Below are 16,073 nucleotides of genomic sequence, written 5' to 3'. Positions count from 1 at the left end.
ACAATCTAAAAACAAATCACTGGAGGATTAAATTAATTTTGGAAAACAAACAAATGCACTTAGTTCTGGTATTTTTTAACTTACAACTTCATGAATTTGCACCCAAAGACAATGTTTTGTATGTGATTTACTTGCTGGGAGGTGGGGTTGGAGGTATGGTGATAACAGGAAAACAAAACAAAACAACAACAACAAAAAATCTTCCTGTGAATTCTTTAAAATTGTATTGTCAGGGTGAAAATTCCTCCATCCACAGCAGGAACTTCTGTCTGAGCTGCAACAGGTAACAGTAGTGTATTGTCAGTTTTTAAACGTACCAAAAGGTACAAAGCCTGAAGTTTCATCAATAGGTAGCTAAGATTTCTGCTGCCAGCAGAGGAGTAGGGAGAGTACTTCCCAGGAACTGGGCAAGTTCCCTCTCTGTGACAGGCCTACTGATACTGCTGTTCCCAAACCTGCCCTCACTACTTTTTCCAAGTTCTCCATGTGAATTTATCTTCTCTTCCTACTTTAACTAACTAGATATTTGTTCTTCACTTCATTCCAAACTTTCAATGGCTGCTTAAGCAGTTTCCAAACAGAGAAGACATCCACAGGGTGCAAACACATTAAAATAGAAGCTTCAGATCTTATAATCTATTCCACGGTTATTTACAAATTATAGTGAGTTTTTGAGTCCTACCACAGACAAGTTGGAGATCCCAGTTTCTCCTTTCCCTTCCCCTCAGTTGTGTACCAGGCAGCAGTCACATGCCATCCATACTCCAGTTACCCTGTATCATCTGCTCCCCAGTCTGCTGTAACCTGAGGGCAAGGCTAACATGATGTACATAGGTCTGAAAAGTACCTGAAGTAATCTGCTGTCTTGATGAAGAGGATGAAAGAAGTGAAATATGAGAAGTGAGGACAAAAACAACATGTATCTGTTAGAAGCTTTGGACACAGATGAAAAGGGTGAATATGCAGTTGAAATTATCTAGAGAATAGGTTTAGGGCTTCAGCAGAACAGTAGAAGTAGGTGTTTGATGCATGGTTCAAGATGTGTGACAGAAGGGTGGAGGGCATAAGGAGGAGGCTGATAGAGCAGTGGACTGGTTGCATAGCAAGTTACCTGTAAACTTGACTTGAAGTCTTGCCCATACTTTAAGGAATAAATGCCGTCATGTTAATACAGAGACAGAGAATATTGTGCCGTGCTTCTCTGTGAAGAGAGAAAGGCAGAGAGGTGAAGCTCTGCTATGGCAGGATTTCAGCTCGGGCATGCCTAACTCCCAAACATACTCCTTCTCACCCCACTGTGCATCTGCTTTTCATTCAGCATATTTTATTTACTGGGGGGTTTCCAACTAAACCATTTCATAAGGCTCTGATTATGCATTATCAAGCCAAGACAATCTGCCAGCTGCACCGTGTAACATGTCACTTTTCTCTGCACAAGAGGAAAGGAAAGGCTTGAAATGGTATTCTGTGAAAGATAGATACTCCCTTGTTTTGTGTCAGCATACTGTATGTTGGTCTTGTCCTGCAACAATTTCTCACCTAACTACTATATATACAAACAGTAATAATACTTGTCTATTTAAGTTTATTCATTCATGGTTTGTAAGAACAGCGCAGACCAATTTGACTAATGAAGATGACCTCCTGCATAAGAGGCTGTACTAAATCCTTCATCTAACCATGTGTTCACATTTCCAGCTACTTTTCCCTACTAAAGTATCAACCCTTTCTCCTGCTGTTAAACTTCTACGGTAGACATAGTGTGACTTTTAATGTTATCCGGGACCTGTTAAAGGGTTAAACTACAACCTTCTCCATAAAAACGGGGAAATCTCTAAGTAACTGACAAAAATCTTCTTAGGAATTGTTATGTTCAGCAGCAACAGCTGAAAGCATTTAGTTTATGAGCCAGTATTCATCTTCAAAGACTTCATTCTGCCCAGAAAAGAAAGAACAAGAGATCAATTAAGATCTCATCCAATGTGCTAGTGACAGTGGGAAACATACCTCACACAAGTAATATGATCTTGGAAGACATCCTAAGCAAACCAAGGTCTGATTTTCACGTTCTTACCTTTCATAGACTATAAGATGCTGCTTCAGGCTGAAATGACCAATTTAGGGAAATGTGAAAAAAAAAAAGAGAAGTTTTGAGGGTTTGGATGTGAAAAAGGAAATTATATGCAAGGGACTGTGTTCATCATTATTTAGCACATATTGTCCAGGTGATAGATGGCCAGTCTTTTTACTTAGTGTGATGTCATTCCCATGTAAATCCTGTAGCGCATGGAGTAGGAAAACTGCATGTGGTATATTTCCCTATATAATCCTCAAAGCAACTCCATCAAACTGTCATTTTTACATTAAACATGGAATTAATTATAAGATTATGAGATTTCATAGCAAGGGCTATAAAACTACTGTTTATTCATCTGAAAATGCTTAATTAGGTTTATGTATAACAGGTTTTCACATTTTGTTTAGAATATTCCATTATGTTCCATGAAGAAATACAGCTCCCTTAGACGTGGGCTTAAGCATAAGTCTGGGAGCCGTACTTGAATACTCCTGAAGAAGAAAGTTTCTCTGATCTCAGGCCAGCTTGGCTCACTACAAAGGTACAGATGAAGACTCTTACAGTGGTGAGAATTTCCTCTGACTTCCAAAAAGAGAGCTGATATAAACTGCTCTATAATTTTGATGGTAGTCAGGAGCTGTTTTTCTGCATAGAGAGTAATAGGAACAGCCTTTCATTCCACTGGTTTTCTACGTCAAACTCAGAATATTTGCAAAGATGGGTTGTATTTTTTGGGGGGTCCATTTTATGGTCACTGTAAATTCTGCGTCCCAAGGTCTTGAGACTAAAAGCTCTGATGTAAGAAAATGTATAACATGTAACAGCAGTCCTTATAAATCTTAGCTGCACACAAAAGAGCAAAGAAAATAGAGACAGTGAACAGACTTTAAGACCAGAGAAATAAAAGAAAGTTTATTTAGAGGAAACTTGCTAGCAGACTGGTTTGACTTGAATGACATTTGCAATCAGTAAAGAGGTCATGTTATGTGAGGTGAATACAGAGAAATATTTCTCCAGGGGGAGAGAATGTTTTGTAGGACTTTCTCGTGACTCTAAAAGTGGCACTTACTGTGAAGCAAGGCACGCATCATCCAACTACAATTCCAAAGGTACTTACAAAGAGTGACAGTAAACAGCCCAGTAGAGCAGAATTCACTAATGTACATATTGGGTAAATTCTGCTCGTTTGCAGATTTTTTAAATTATTTTTAGTAAATAATTTACTGTGAACTGTTGTCCTCTCTGGTTCACTGTGCAAATATACAAATATAAATATGCTGGACAAGATGCTTTTTCAGTCCCAGTGCATTCAGCGTGTTTTAGTAGCTCAAAATATAGATGCAGCTACCATAATAGTCTAGTTTTGAATCCATTATTTGATTTTTCTTGTATGGCAACAATTCAGGCACAACATAGTTAATAAGCTGCATACAAGTCTTCATACCATTTTCAGTTATGTTCTACAGATTTTAGGAGATACATGAAAATTGAAAAGATTGAAATATTTTGGAGAATACTGTTCACAGTTCTCACACTTACTACAAGCCAGAGCCTTTGCAGTAAGTCAGTTCTGACAAACTGCAAAGCAGCTTTTCACAGTATCCTCTTACAAGGAATAAAGTTATGAGCTCATCTCTGAGAGAAGAAAAGAAAGAAAGAAAGAAAGAAAGAAAGAAAGAAAGAAAGAAAGAAAGAAAGAAAGAAAGAAAGAAAGAAAGAAAGAAAGAAAGAAAGAAAGAAAGAGAAAGAAAGAAAGAAAAGGAAAGAAAGAAGGAAAGAAGGAAAGAAGGAAGGAAGGAAGGAAGGAAGGAAGGAAGGAAGGAAGGAAGGAAGGAAGGAAGGAAGGAAGGAAGGAAGGAAAGAAAGGAAAGGAAGGAAGGAAGGAAGGAAGGAAGGAAGGAAGGAAGGAAGGAAGGAAGGAAGGAAGGAAGGAAGGAAGGAAGGAAGGAAAGAAAAAGATATAATTGTACAAAGGGCTGGTTTGAACTATATTAGTTAACAGAAAGTTAATTCCAGAGCCTCTGGTTTTGCAGACACGCTTAGAGCTCAGTTTGGTCTTATAAATCAGGAAAGTGGTTAACAGTTTCCAGCTGATCCTAAAAAAAAAGATCACTTTCAAAAGAAAATTTTACTACGAAACTTTTGAAAGAAGTGACACCCACAGCCCCCACTTCAGCGATTCTTCTGTAAGAGACCACCATTGCATCTTATTTCTGCATGTAAGTACACACAAAATTGTATTTCTGCTTTATTATGAAAATGTTTACACAGTCATGAAAGTCTGGGGGAATTACAGATGTGAAAGTCCCATTCAGTGCAGGTGCATTACAGTCAGGCCTTTTCCTTATAATGGCATGATTCATCTCATTTAAGACACAGAAATGAAGACAAAAACCACAGGCACCAATGTGCTACATTTCAGTATCCTGTGTATAATCCCTACAGGAAGAATGCCTGCACAGTTTACAAAACCTTCTTCTTTTTTATCCATTCTAAACTTCCTGAGTGTAATTTTATTAAATATGAGCAACTCCCAAAAACATCTTTTCCTGACCTTATACAACTCCATTTTCTTCCAAAAACAGCACATTGATAAGAAACCCTACTTGCACATTCAGCTTCAAAAACCACCAGGCATTTCAGCATGCTAGATGGGTTGATGCTGTTGGCAGGATACATTTCATTCTTACTGTAAATTGTGGAGAAAGGCAACAGCACCTTGAAATGGACCAGCTGCTAATATTTGTGGCAGCTATTTTTATGGTATTTCACTAGAACATGGTGGGGACAGACTCAAATTACTGACTTGAACAATTTGGTATGCAGATAATAGGAAACGGTGGTTGGATAATGTAATACGGTAGTGCCAAGAATAAGCATTATAATATGTCAGCAGCTTTTTATTGAATTAAAACATGAATTTCTAGGTACCAAGTACAGTGCAGTTTCAGTGCCACTACTTTACACTCCCTCTGAGCACTTCATCTCAAAAGCTCTGAAATAAAGTCAATGTAACTGAGATACAGAATATTCTTACCTCTGGGGCGAAACTGAGCAGCTGTTTAACATCACACACAAGAGCACAGTTTAGGACAGCGGTTGCTAATGTGGGAAAACATATCCAGATGTTGACTCCTTGTCATTTTAAAATCACATCTTGCTTAGATATTCATACTCAGAAGACTGAACTTTTTCATGCCTTTGAAAGTTCTCTTTTCCCCTCAAATTCAAATATGAGAGGAAACCATTATTTTTTCCACACATAAAAGCAAGATGTATATATGGCTTTACTGACATTTCTTAAAGCCCCTGGTCTCAGGGCTTTGCTTTCTTGGACGTCAGTACTGTGGTGACTCATATATGCATGCTTGCATCTCAAAAGGCATTGGGAAGGAGAAGGAGAAAGGACTTATTGCCTTTACTTCCAGGCAAGGCTCTTGGAGAATCAGAAGAGGTCCTCACAAGGATCACACAGACATCCTTAAGGACCAGCAGCTAATATTGACAGCCACGTTAAAGGATGTTTCAAGACCTGAAACTAATTTTCCAGACTAAATCACTTTCAGACACTCAGAGTTTTACCTGAATTAAGCCCTTTAAAATTTTATTTTTCTGTTCTTTTATCCACGAAGCTATTTTAAGTCATGTACCCTCATTTATGAATGGAAGGTAGCCCAACATGCCTGCCCAGGAGTAATGCATTCCAATAGGTGTCACAAGCATCTCAGGATTCAGAGCAACAAAATGCTCCTGGGTGTTCTGCCTACCTTGGAAGCCCACAAACTGCTTTTTAAATACAAATGTAAAACATATAGAGAGTATATGTTACTGATAAAGGAGTAACTGATAAAGGAGTAACACAGCCACCATGCACACAGCTAGCAACAAGGTCATGAGCACACAGAGCTCTGTTTTTTAAAACTGCCAGTGCAGACTGGCAGCAGCTGGCTTGGTCCTTATCAACGACCAGTTTGTTCAGACTGTTCAGAAATGATCTTCAGTTCATGCTAGAGCACTTTTCTAGGATTTAAGATTTTTTCCAGGGCACTGATTCAGAGCATGGTGCAAGCCTATACAGCTAGGCAGTCACTGGCTTGTTGAATGTGAGCAAATCTGTCCATGGGCACACAGTCTGGTGCCTAACTGAACAGGTAAATATGCTGTGATATGCCCTCAGTTTTCAGCTAGAACCACACAGCACAAATGCAGAGTAAATGTGACTACAGAATAAGCTTAAAAGAAATAACTTTCCTCCATCACAAAGTCATGCAAGTACCGAGTGTCACTTAACTTTACTGGGGGTGGGGGTGGGCAGTGGGGCGGACAAACACGACACGACACACACTTATTTCAATGTATAATTTAGGTAGGTATCCACTCCCCCTTCCCCCCCCCCCCCCCCCCCCCCCCCAACCTTGCCAGAGCCTAAGCACTAAATGTTCAGCTTTACATTTACCAGTTCCAGCTAATCTTTTGTCCATGGGTTGCATTAGCAAGGCAACAATATTTTATTCCAACAACGCGTCAATTGATATTGACGCACCACCACAGTCCCAGAACAGATGTTACAAGGAGATCACCCTTCAGGCATCACTTTGGGAGTTTCCAGTCAGAGCACATAACAGAAGACTGATCCCATTAGCCTGAGAAAAAGATGATTATTAATGCGACTATATGACAAAGTTCTTGGCTCAGTCCTGTGTAGAGTTCAAGGACTGAAACAAACCTGGAAGAAGTTCACCACAAGGACTGCCAGGAGGACAGCTGCTTAGGGAAAAAGAAAAAAGCAGTGACCTATCCTTCATAGTGGAAATGGGTGGAGTTCAGTCAATAGACAAAGCACAGATGCAAAATGAACAGAAAACCCTGCTGCTAAGTAACTGTGAAGTTTTCATTCAAAGGTGATTCTGAAGCTCTGAACAAGGCAAAATGTCTTAGAAAAAAATGGCTGCAGGAACTAAAGGGATGTGAAGCCCTTAATGACATAATCCTTTTTTGTTCTACTCAGGCATACAAAAGTGTGTTCAGTAAGGCAAGAAGTGATAAAATATTTCTGAAGAATATTTTTTTTAAGTCACTTCAACAATTTAAAATTCAGCTTAGAAACATTTAAAAAGCAGTAGGAAAAGGAAGGACTTAACTAAGCAAAAGTAAAAGTAATCAACAATAACAGAGCAAGTCCATCAGGTAGCCTAGGAGAGATCATGATAATCCAAACAGTTTTATCTCTGTTTCTCCTTTCCAGACTAGCAGGAAGGTTGAAAGGAGGGTAGCAGGGATAGAAGGAGGGTACCAAATCTTTTTGCTTCATCACCTCTCCAGAAAAGAGCAAAGAAAATGGTTAGAGATTAGAAATTACAAAGAGAAAAATAGTTTGCTGGCAGAGGGGAAAGATCATAGCATCCTTCAATTACATGAAAAGCTCTTGTCAGGAAGAAAAAAATCATCTGTTCTACTTGTTCATGGTGGAAAGAACAAGCAGTGACAGCATCAAAGGTTAAACATTAAGAAAGAGCGTTGGAATAGATTTTCTAGGAAGGTCACAGAATTTCCATCACTGGAAAAGGTTAGACAAACAAGTTTTGGGAAAAAAAATATAGGTATAACTGATCTTAGTTTATGGACTTCGTGACCTGTTGGGGTCTTTTGCAAAGCTAGTCTCTATTATTTGACAACTTAAACGGTGATGACAAACTTTACAGATTTTCCTTTGAGTTCTTCAGATGTCATTAAGATTATCCAAACTCTTTATTCTATAATTGCTCATTATAAGATAATCAGGGCAAAATTTGCAGGAGAGATGACAACCTTTATTTTTTCCAACTACATCAATCTAAAAAGATAGTATTTGGGGCACATGTGAGTATAGTAGACAAAAAAGCAACACATTCCCATTGTTCAAAGGGACTGAATTGCTAGTTGGAGAAGAACAGGTGTACTCTACACTGTATTTTAATATGATTAGATAATTTTAATAATGATATTACATTATTCATACAAAAACAGCAAAAGTTAACTTATTGAAGCATCATACTTAACACCAGAAATAAATTGTTGTTTAGTAAGCATCTTCTATGCTCCAATTAAAAATGTACATTTATCTTCACTGTTGTTCCTGTTCATTTCATACTGAGATGGAAGAGGTAACACTCCATAGGATAAAGTTTGCTTATGTGCATTGAATTACTAGCTTTTTCCTCTCATTAAAAGCGAGATAATGTAATGGTGAAATGAGGATAATGAAGAGCCCATGTATCATCCTTAGCATGTGATCAAGTAGGACACAAAGAGATAAGTACTAGTCAAGTCTGATCATATTGCTTCTGTAGCACAACCTCTCAAATGTGCACTTCTTTGTGACAAATTTCCTCTCCCTGTACATCCCTCTAGAAGAGAACAACAAAGTTGCAAGACCAATTCTTGCTTCCCATCCCAGCTCCCGCCTAATGACATCAGTGAAAAGGAGAAAGCAAAGACTGGGAAGGTTTATTCACAAAGCTATGTTTAGCCTTCTCTGGGAATAGATTACTACAAGAAAGTGCTATGCAGAAGAATTAGTTGTAGGCCATTTTTACAGGTGATTATATATGACTTCACTGCTTACAAGAAGCATAACAATTTCAGTCATACAGTGCTGTTGCACACAAAACAAAGCTAGGTGCCATCAATATAAGCTGATGCCTGTAACTTTCTTTACAAATCTCACATTTCCTTCACATTGTTCCCCAGTAAATAATCAGACCTACTCTTCAGTCCAGTTCTGTACTTTCTATTAACCTCTGCGATGACAAATGTGAAAAAAATCAGAAGACTGCTAAAAACTGAATTCTACAAACTTCACACACATATCAGGGCTCAATTTCCATTATTCCTCTGCAGATTTTCTTCCTTCCAGGAAAACACACGTTCTGTTCTGTTCTGTTCTATCCCCCAATTTTGTACTCTTGTTCTTTATGGGCCTTGGTATGCACATATCAGATTACTTTTGAAACATGAAATCAGGCAGTGTCTACACCACTAGGTACTAATTACATGACATCATTGCAGGCCAGTCTATTAGATCAAAATTTAACTAGCCTTTTTCCTCCATTGCAAACCCCATGAAAGAGCTGATATTGCCATTGAATTCCCTTTTATATGCAAATCAACAAGTCTGTCTAAGACACAAACAAATATAATTTGAGTTGTTAGCTATAGCCTAGAGACTCTGCTTGCAACATTTGGACAAACAGAAGCAGAGGCTTCTCCCTGGTGATCTTCTCTTTTACACAGATCAAAGACTTTCTAGCCTTTTATGGGAGCCAGTTTAGGAATTAAAAGATGGCTTGGCCTTATTCAAGCATAAGACTTCCATAATACTTGGAATGGAATTAGAAAGGCTTAACAAAGCTTGTGGGTTAGAATTTACACTTCTCCTTTAAGCTTAGAATCAAATCATATTTTCAGTGCTAAATAAGCTAAAAAACAAAACCAAAAACCAACCAAACAAAAAAAAACCTCCCTCTCTCCCTCTGTCTTAGCTAATAAAAAGTTGCAAACATCTTAGCTGTACTAAGTCTGTAGTATGTTTATATATTTGAAGGAATTAGATCCTTACTTCCAGATGGATTGAGTTCAGCACTTATTAAAATTAAACCAAGCTAGTTTATAGAACAGAAATGACGTCCTTAATTATTATCCAAGTATTTTTATCTATTGCTAGTAAATATGTGAGGTCAGCTGTACCTTTGTATGAAAATAACCATGGGAAAAAGTTCAAAGTGAATACACATGTGAAAAAACTTCCAGCTAAGCAGGCAGTCATTTTGGAAGGAAAACTGAAAGACTTTGAAGACTCAGAAGGTCTTCCTGAGTAATATGCCTGTGTATTAACACACTACAGCACAAATGGCTCTTGACAAATGTCTTGAAGACAGAAGTGGGCTTTGCTACCCTTACAATCCTCATGCAGTATACCACAGCATTAACCCATCATCTGAGCACTTGTGCTGCAACAGACAGAAGCTGGGAGAACAGAACAAGCCCTACAACACCAGCATAAAGATATTCCAGGAAGAGAATAAAACAACTTGTCTCCCACTCTGAACTCCAATTGAGTATAGAAGGATGCTAACGCAAGGTGATTGACCTGTGCATTCCACCAAAACTGAAATGGGCTTTCCAGTTTCTGAAAGCAGGATAGTCTTCTGAGCCTCTGCCTCTAGCACCCCATTTATATTTTTGAGGTACAGTTTAAAGTAATGTCCACTTACTAGGTATGATTGACTGAAGAAAAAAAATAAATACTAAACACATTTGTTAAAGCAAATGAGTAGTTATACAGATAAGGTGCATTGCATGGCAGTCTATAACTACTGGAGCAAAATGCTAGAGTTATCCTACACCAAATTCATATAATAGCTTTTTTTTTCTTTTTTTTTAACTTCATATTAAAAGCATCCTATGATTTTAAATTTCTTCAGGGAAATGGCATAAGACTGAAGGTTGCCTTTGGCTAATTTGCCTCTTGGTTGTGCACAGCAAATGAGATTTGCATTTCCACAGTTTCTGCAGGATTGAGCGAATGACTTAGCATAATTTTATCATTTTGAATGGATAGACAATATATTCACGTTGTAACAGCATCATTTTGAATGATTTCTAATCATTTCTAACCATTCTGTGATTCTGAAAAGCAATTAAAAAAAATAATGTCTTAATATCTCTACCTAGCCAGATATAACTGTACATTTGTCACATTATTTCTTTCATATTCCATCAAGAACGAGTAAGTGGAGTATGTTTTTTGCCAGAAGCGTGTTCTAAAATATCCTTATTTATTACATACAATACCTTTGCCTACTAAGTAAAATTACAAAAGCTCTGAGAGAAGAGAGAAAGATAAAAGAAGAGCAGAAGAATGATATTCTTTTAATCTTCAGTGGACTCTTTGTAATGTCAGTTACCAATAGATATCCTTTCTCAAGCAACTGGCACATAACTTGTTCCAAAGATAGATCAGCAGAGTACCATGAAAAAAAAAAAAAAAAAAAAGGAATCAATCTCCTAAGAAGGTATTCCCAACCAAGCCAAAAGCCTGGTTCAAAAAGCCCACAAGGAGGATCATACATTTAGCAAACTGCAGACCAACACACAGAATGTATTTTCTTTCTAAAAAGAAAACTTTATGTAAAGTCAGATGTACAGCAAAAGCAAAATCTGCTTTTGCAAACAAAAGGGATTTTCAGGTTCCATATCCCCTGAATTTTCTGGTCTGACACCTTTTTAATCTGCTGGAAAAAAAAAATGCTATATTACTAAATATTAGTTCACAGAATTTCTTCAGAATGCAATGCAATAAAATATGAGGCTGTTGCTGTTTGCCATGTTTCAAATGAGGCATTTTGGGAAGGAAAACAAATGGTAAATGACACATACACAGGTTTGCAGTTCTTTGATATATACACTAGACAAAATTTCAGAAACCCAAATCTGTCTGAGAAAAACAGGTAGGTAGGTAGGTAAGTAGGTGAAATGACACAAAGAGAAGTACAGTGACAGCCACGGGCTTGGCTCCTGCTATGGTTGTTTTGGTTAATTTTTTGGTTAAAATACCTTCTAGAGGCCAGGATCCCTGAACCTTGGGACAGTGGGACACTATTCAGGCCACTGACTCCCTTAAGAGAATTCCTCTCTCAGGAAATGCAAAAGAGCAAGTTTTCCCCTAAGTTCAGGTGGAGCTATAAAAGAAAAGGTTCATCCATAGAAAGATGGAGCCAGAAAGGATCTGAGAATTCCTCAGTCCTTTGTAGGATCCATTACATCATGCTAGTTCAGGCAAAATCCAGAGTATGTCTTCTATTGGGAACAATACTCTAAGAAACATCAATAATGCATCAACAATACATCCAAGAAACATTCCTGGGCAACCTGATCTGGAGGGTGCCATCCCTGACTGTGGCAGGGGGGTTGAAACTAGATGAATTTTAAGGTCCCTTCCAACCCAAGCTGTTCTATGATTTTATGATTCTATGAAACATAGGGCATAGTCACAATATGCACTATCAATAGTATTCATTATCAATTACTCTGATACTTCATTGGTGGAAATGTGCTGCCATGGCAGCAAGGGCTGAACACAACAACAGGCAGGAATTATGTTAAGTTAAAGGAAAATAGAGAATAACATCATTCATTCTGCTGAAAGCAAAGGAGTCTAACTCAATTTCAAGCACTCCCTCTGTCACAAAACCTTCTCACTTAGTTTTGCTACTAATGACCACCAGCCCGTTCCCTCTCCTCTCTAAATGCCCTTTCATAATGGTCTTTCCCATGATTTAGATATATTAGAATTGCAAGCATGAATAAGTACCTCATTTTTCTATCATGTTATGTAAGTACAACACATTTGAACTAATAAATGTTCATTCTTCATTTTTTTAAATAGTTTTATTACTGGTAATGGGAATTTCTGTACTTATCTATTACATTTGCCAAGGCTCTTCTTTGGCAATTGACTGTGAGTTTATATTACAGTGTGCTCAGGATTAATATTAACATGTAATTGTAAGCCACTTTTGTCTTGCCTTAGTGGATTAATTTAATGTCATTTTAAAGGCACAGCTTTGTGTGACATCATTACACTGCCAGATTTATAACATCCCATGAAGTCACCATTATAGCGTCTCATAATTTTCCTTTTTCACCACTGGTCTGATATGCCATTAGTCCTTTTTCTCAATTATGAATCTAGCTTCTAGAGAGGTAACCTTTACCTAAAATATAATATTTAACTCACAATAATGGTAAGAATTACTTTAAAGTGACATTTTGATTAATAAGCTACAAACCAGTATTACCAAATTTCAATATATTTCAGATGCAGACATAAGAAGCAGCATTAAAGTATAAGGGTTAATATTGAAAATGTTGTCAATGTTTCCACAAGAATTATAGTTTTTTTCTATTTATTCAATCCTAGTTCAAAACCTTGTTTTTTGTCATTTGTACCTAACCGTAGCACAGAAATTTAAGAACGTGCATATGAAATTACATTCAGTATTATATGAAATATATATATTGCATATTGTGTTTTCTGTTCCTTCTCTCCTTGTTAATGAATGACTCAATATGTTTGTGCTTACCATGCTAAGTCTAAAATCTCTAGTATACAGAGTAGGCATGAAATTAATACTTTCTGTGAAAACATTAATTTTGGCAGTTCAAGCATTTTCAGCTACAATCTGTACCTTAGGCAGGCTGTACCTTTACATCTGTTCTTGCTCTATTCTCAGTCATATTTTCCCATTTACTTTCTCTCAGTTTCAAAATCTCTTGGATGACAAAGAGGGCCAGATGACTTTTCTTTCTGCCACAGTGTACCATTTGAGGTCCAAAATATTTATTTGCAATTCTTAACATTTGAACAGGTGTGTGTGTCTGTATGTGTCTGTGTGTGTGTTGAATGGTTCCACAGTTTTGAATAATGAAAAAGGGCTCACATCCCCCATGCATTAGATGGATAGCTGAACACGGCCGACAGACAGGACTAAGTTTTCTTCAAGAAAAAGATTTTTATTATGACAAAAAACTTACAACCAATATATCTGTCTACACAGATAATTTGCATAGGTATACCTTGATTGGTTCTGAAATTAATTTCAGATCAACAATCATAACTTTGGTGACCTGGGCTACTACATCTGGAGGAGATGGATTTATGTTGTCATAGTTGTATAACATTTTTGTAAATGAGGGAAAATAGCTTATTGACAACTTAATCACATGAACAATATTCCTCTTCCAAACTTCAGATGTGCTTAAGAAATAACTATTTGTGTGTGGTCCTCCTTCCTCTTCCCTACTGAACAATGCCTCTATTTCTTCAGGAACAGAAAAAGAAAAATACTGGAAATGTGATGGGCTGGAAAAAAAAGCAAGTCAGAGAAATAACAGAACAAGGGAGAAAACACATGAAAGACAAATCAAACTGAATACTAAACTTCACACGGTTTTCCCAGGATATTACATCACCTTTTACACTATTATGCACATTTTTCATTTATCAAACCTCCTTTTAGACCATTCAGCTATCATGTCTGTACATTTAACTCCTCCAAGATCTTTTTAGAGCTCGCATGAGAAATAATGATCTAAAGGTTGCTCTTTTCATAACATCCAAAGTACTTATGGGCCTAATTTTTCCTCCATGATTATTACCTAGCTCTTCTGTTTGCCATAGGGCAAACAGTTCTTCCCCAAAATTTTTAACTGTCAATGTCAGGAATAAATAAGAGTTTTGATTTCTTACATTTAAACTTTTCAATCAAGAATTAAATTTACAAAATTTCATTAGGTATATTTTTGACTCCACACTTACCTTTCAAAAAAAAAAAAAGGTGAGGGGTGGGGGAGGGGATAGCTAACAAACAAACAAACAAATTCTATAGCTCTGCTAAAAATAAAAATAAGAAAAAAAATAGAGTATCAGTCACTGCTTTACTTATATTTTATGTGAAAGGATCAAATGTTCATATCCCTGACAACTAAAGATAACGAAAAAATACAAACATGAGCCTTGTCCTTTGTAACAGGGTCAGGAGATACAATCACTCACTTAAACTACTAAATGTAATGCATACAGGCATAGGGAGATTAAAAGTGCCAGTTTAAATTAGCTTGACCTGCAGTGTTGACTCCTGGACAGATGGTATAATATACCCTGACTTCATTGCTGAGGCATTAGAAGTACACAGCAAGAGCCTATTGTGATATTAAGAAAAAGCTTAGAAGCAAATTCAGACCGAGAACCAAAAACCTGCTGGCCCCCTGTGAGGCTCTTGGCTTCTCTTTACCAGACCTATTACAATATAGAATGAAGTCTTCTCACTTTTAGCTATAGCAATGTAGTGCTTCGGCAATGAACAGTCATTTTCTACTTTGCCTTCTACAGAGTAGACTTTAGGATGAGATTCGGAGTCCTAACGACCAGGCTGACAAAGGGCAAGCCAGTCAAAGGCGATGTATTCTTTCCAGGAGAAGGAAAAGCTAACTGTACCACAACCTCACTGTTTGACAAAGCTGGCAATCCTTTTAAGGAGGAGTGCACAGGCATAAAAATTAGTTAGATCCGTAAATCTGCATATAGCATTTCTCATGAGAGAGCAGGAGTGATCTAAAGAGCTCTTTCTACTTACAAATCTTTCTACTGTTAACAGAAGCTGCTATATCTTCCCCCACACATACATCAATACACAGATATATATATATTTTTTTTGGGGGGGGCGGGGAGGAGTAGATTTTAAGTAAGGAAAGAAACAAAGTATTTATCCAACTTCCCTTTTGCACTCGAATTTGGGAGGGATGTCTCTGAAGTGAATAGATAATTCACTGTTTAACATCCTGAGAAACAGAAGCAGGGTATAGAGTGCAGAGCACTAACAAAATAGTAGGGTATATAAAAACAAAGAACTGAAGGCTAATGGCATCTCAGTGAGTCAAAGGCAGTTAGGAAAGAAAAGCAATTAGCCATTTTTACAATGCATGAAAGTTGGCATCATGAAAATGGTTGGCTCCAAATATCAATTATTTATGTCCATCTGTTTCTTTACCAGCATGGTTTTGCTGCTATGCACTTTGAGAATTTAGATATTATGGGACCTAAGTGAAAAGGACACGTCACAATACGAGTGCCCAGCATTCATCGAAGAGGGTCACCGACAACTCCAAAGGTCATCTGCGTTCTGTTTTGTTATCTGGTCCCTTTAAAAAACTAGAGAAAATAATATCCCTGAAATCTCCTCATGCTTCCCTCTCCCGCAAAGGCAGAAAGAATAACAAAGGGCAAAGAAAGTTAAGAAAAGAGATGATGACATTGGATGAGCCTTGCAAGGGAGGGAGTTGTGGGATGCTCTGTATGCCATGTTTGCATTACTTTGAATAGTCCTGCCCAAGTTTCTCATTCTCCTTGGTCATTTTTTTGTACTGAGATAATCCTGCAAGGAGCCAGATTGTGATT

The 16,073-nt window shown here is 37.4% G+C and overlaps 1 protein-coding gene across 1 annotated transcript in view; it reads right to left on the bottom strand.

Annotated features, from left to right (window-relative positions):
* Positions 1 to 1,005: 1,005 nt before the first annotated feature.
* The window catches only part of LOC308188926 (uncharacterized protein C8orf34 homolog), a 237,369-nt gene continuing 222,301 nt past the window's right edge, over positions 1,006 to 16,073 (bottom strand). Inside the window, exon 15 of the transcript XR_013945877.1 lies at positions 1,006 to 1,201. The gene's annotated coding sequence lies outside the window, so the exon portion shown is untranslated. The remainder of the gene's footprint in view (positions 1,202 to 16,073) is intronic.

This window comes from Anser brachyrhynchus (genome assembly GCF_964034855.1).
Source record: "Anser brachyrhynchus genome assembly, chromosome: 2".
NCBI classification, from domain to species: domain Eukaryota; kingdom Metazoa; phylum Chordata; class Aves; order Anseriformes; family Anatidae; genus Anser; species Anser brachyrhynchus.
Note: the sequence above shows the minus strand (reverse complement) of the source record. Positions and strands in the feature narration are given on the sequence as shown.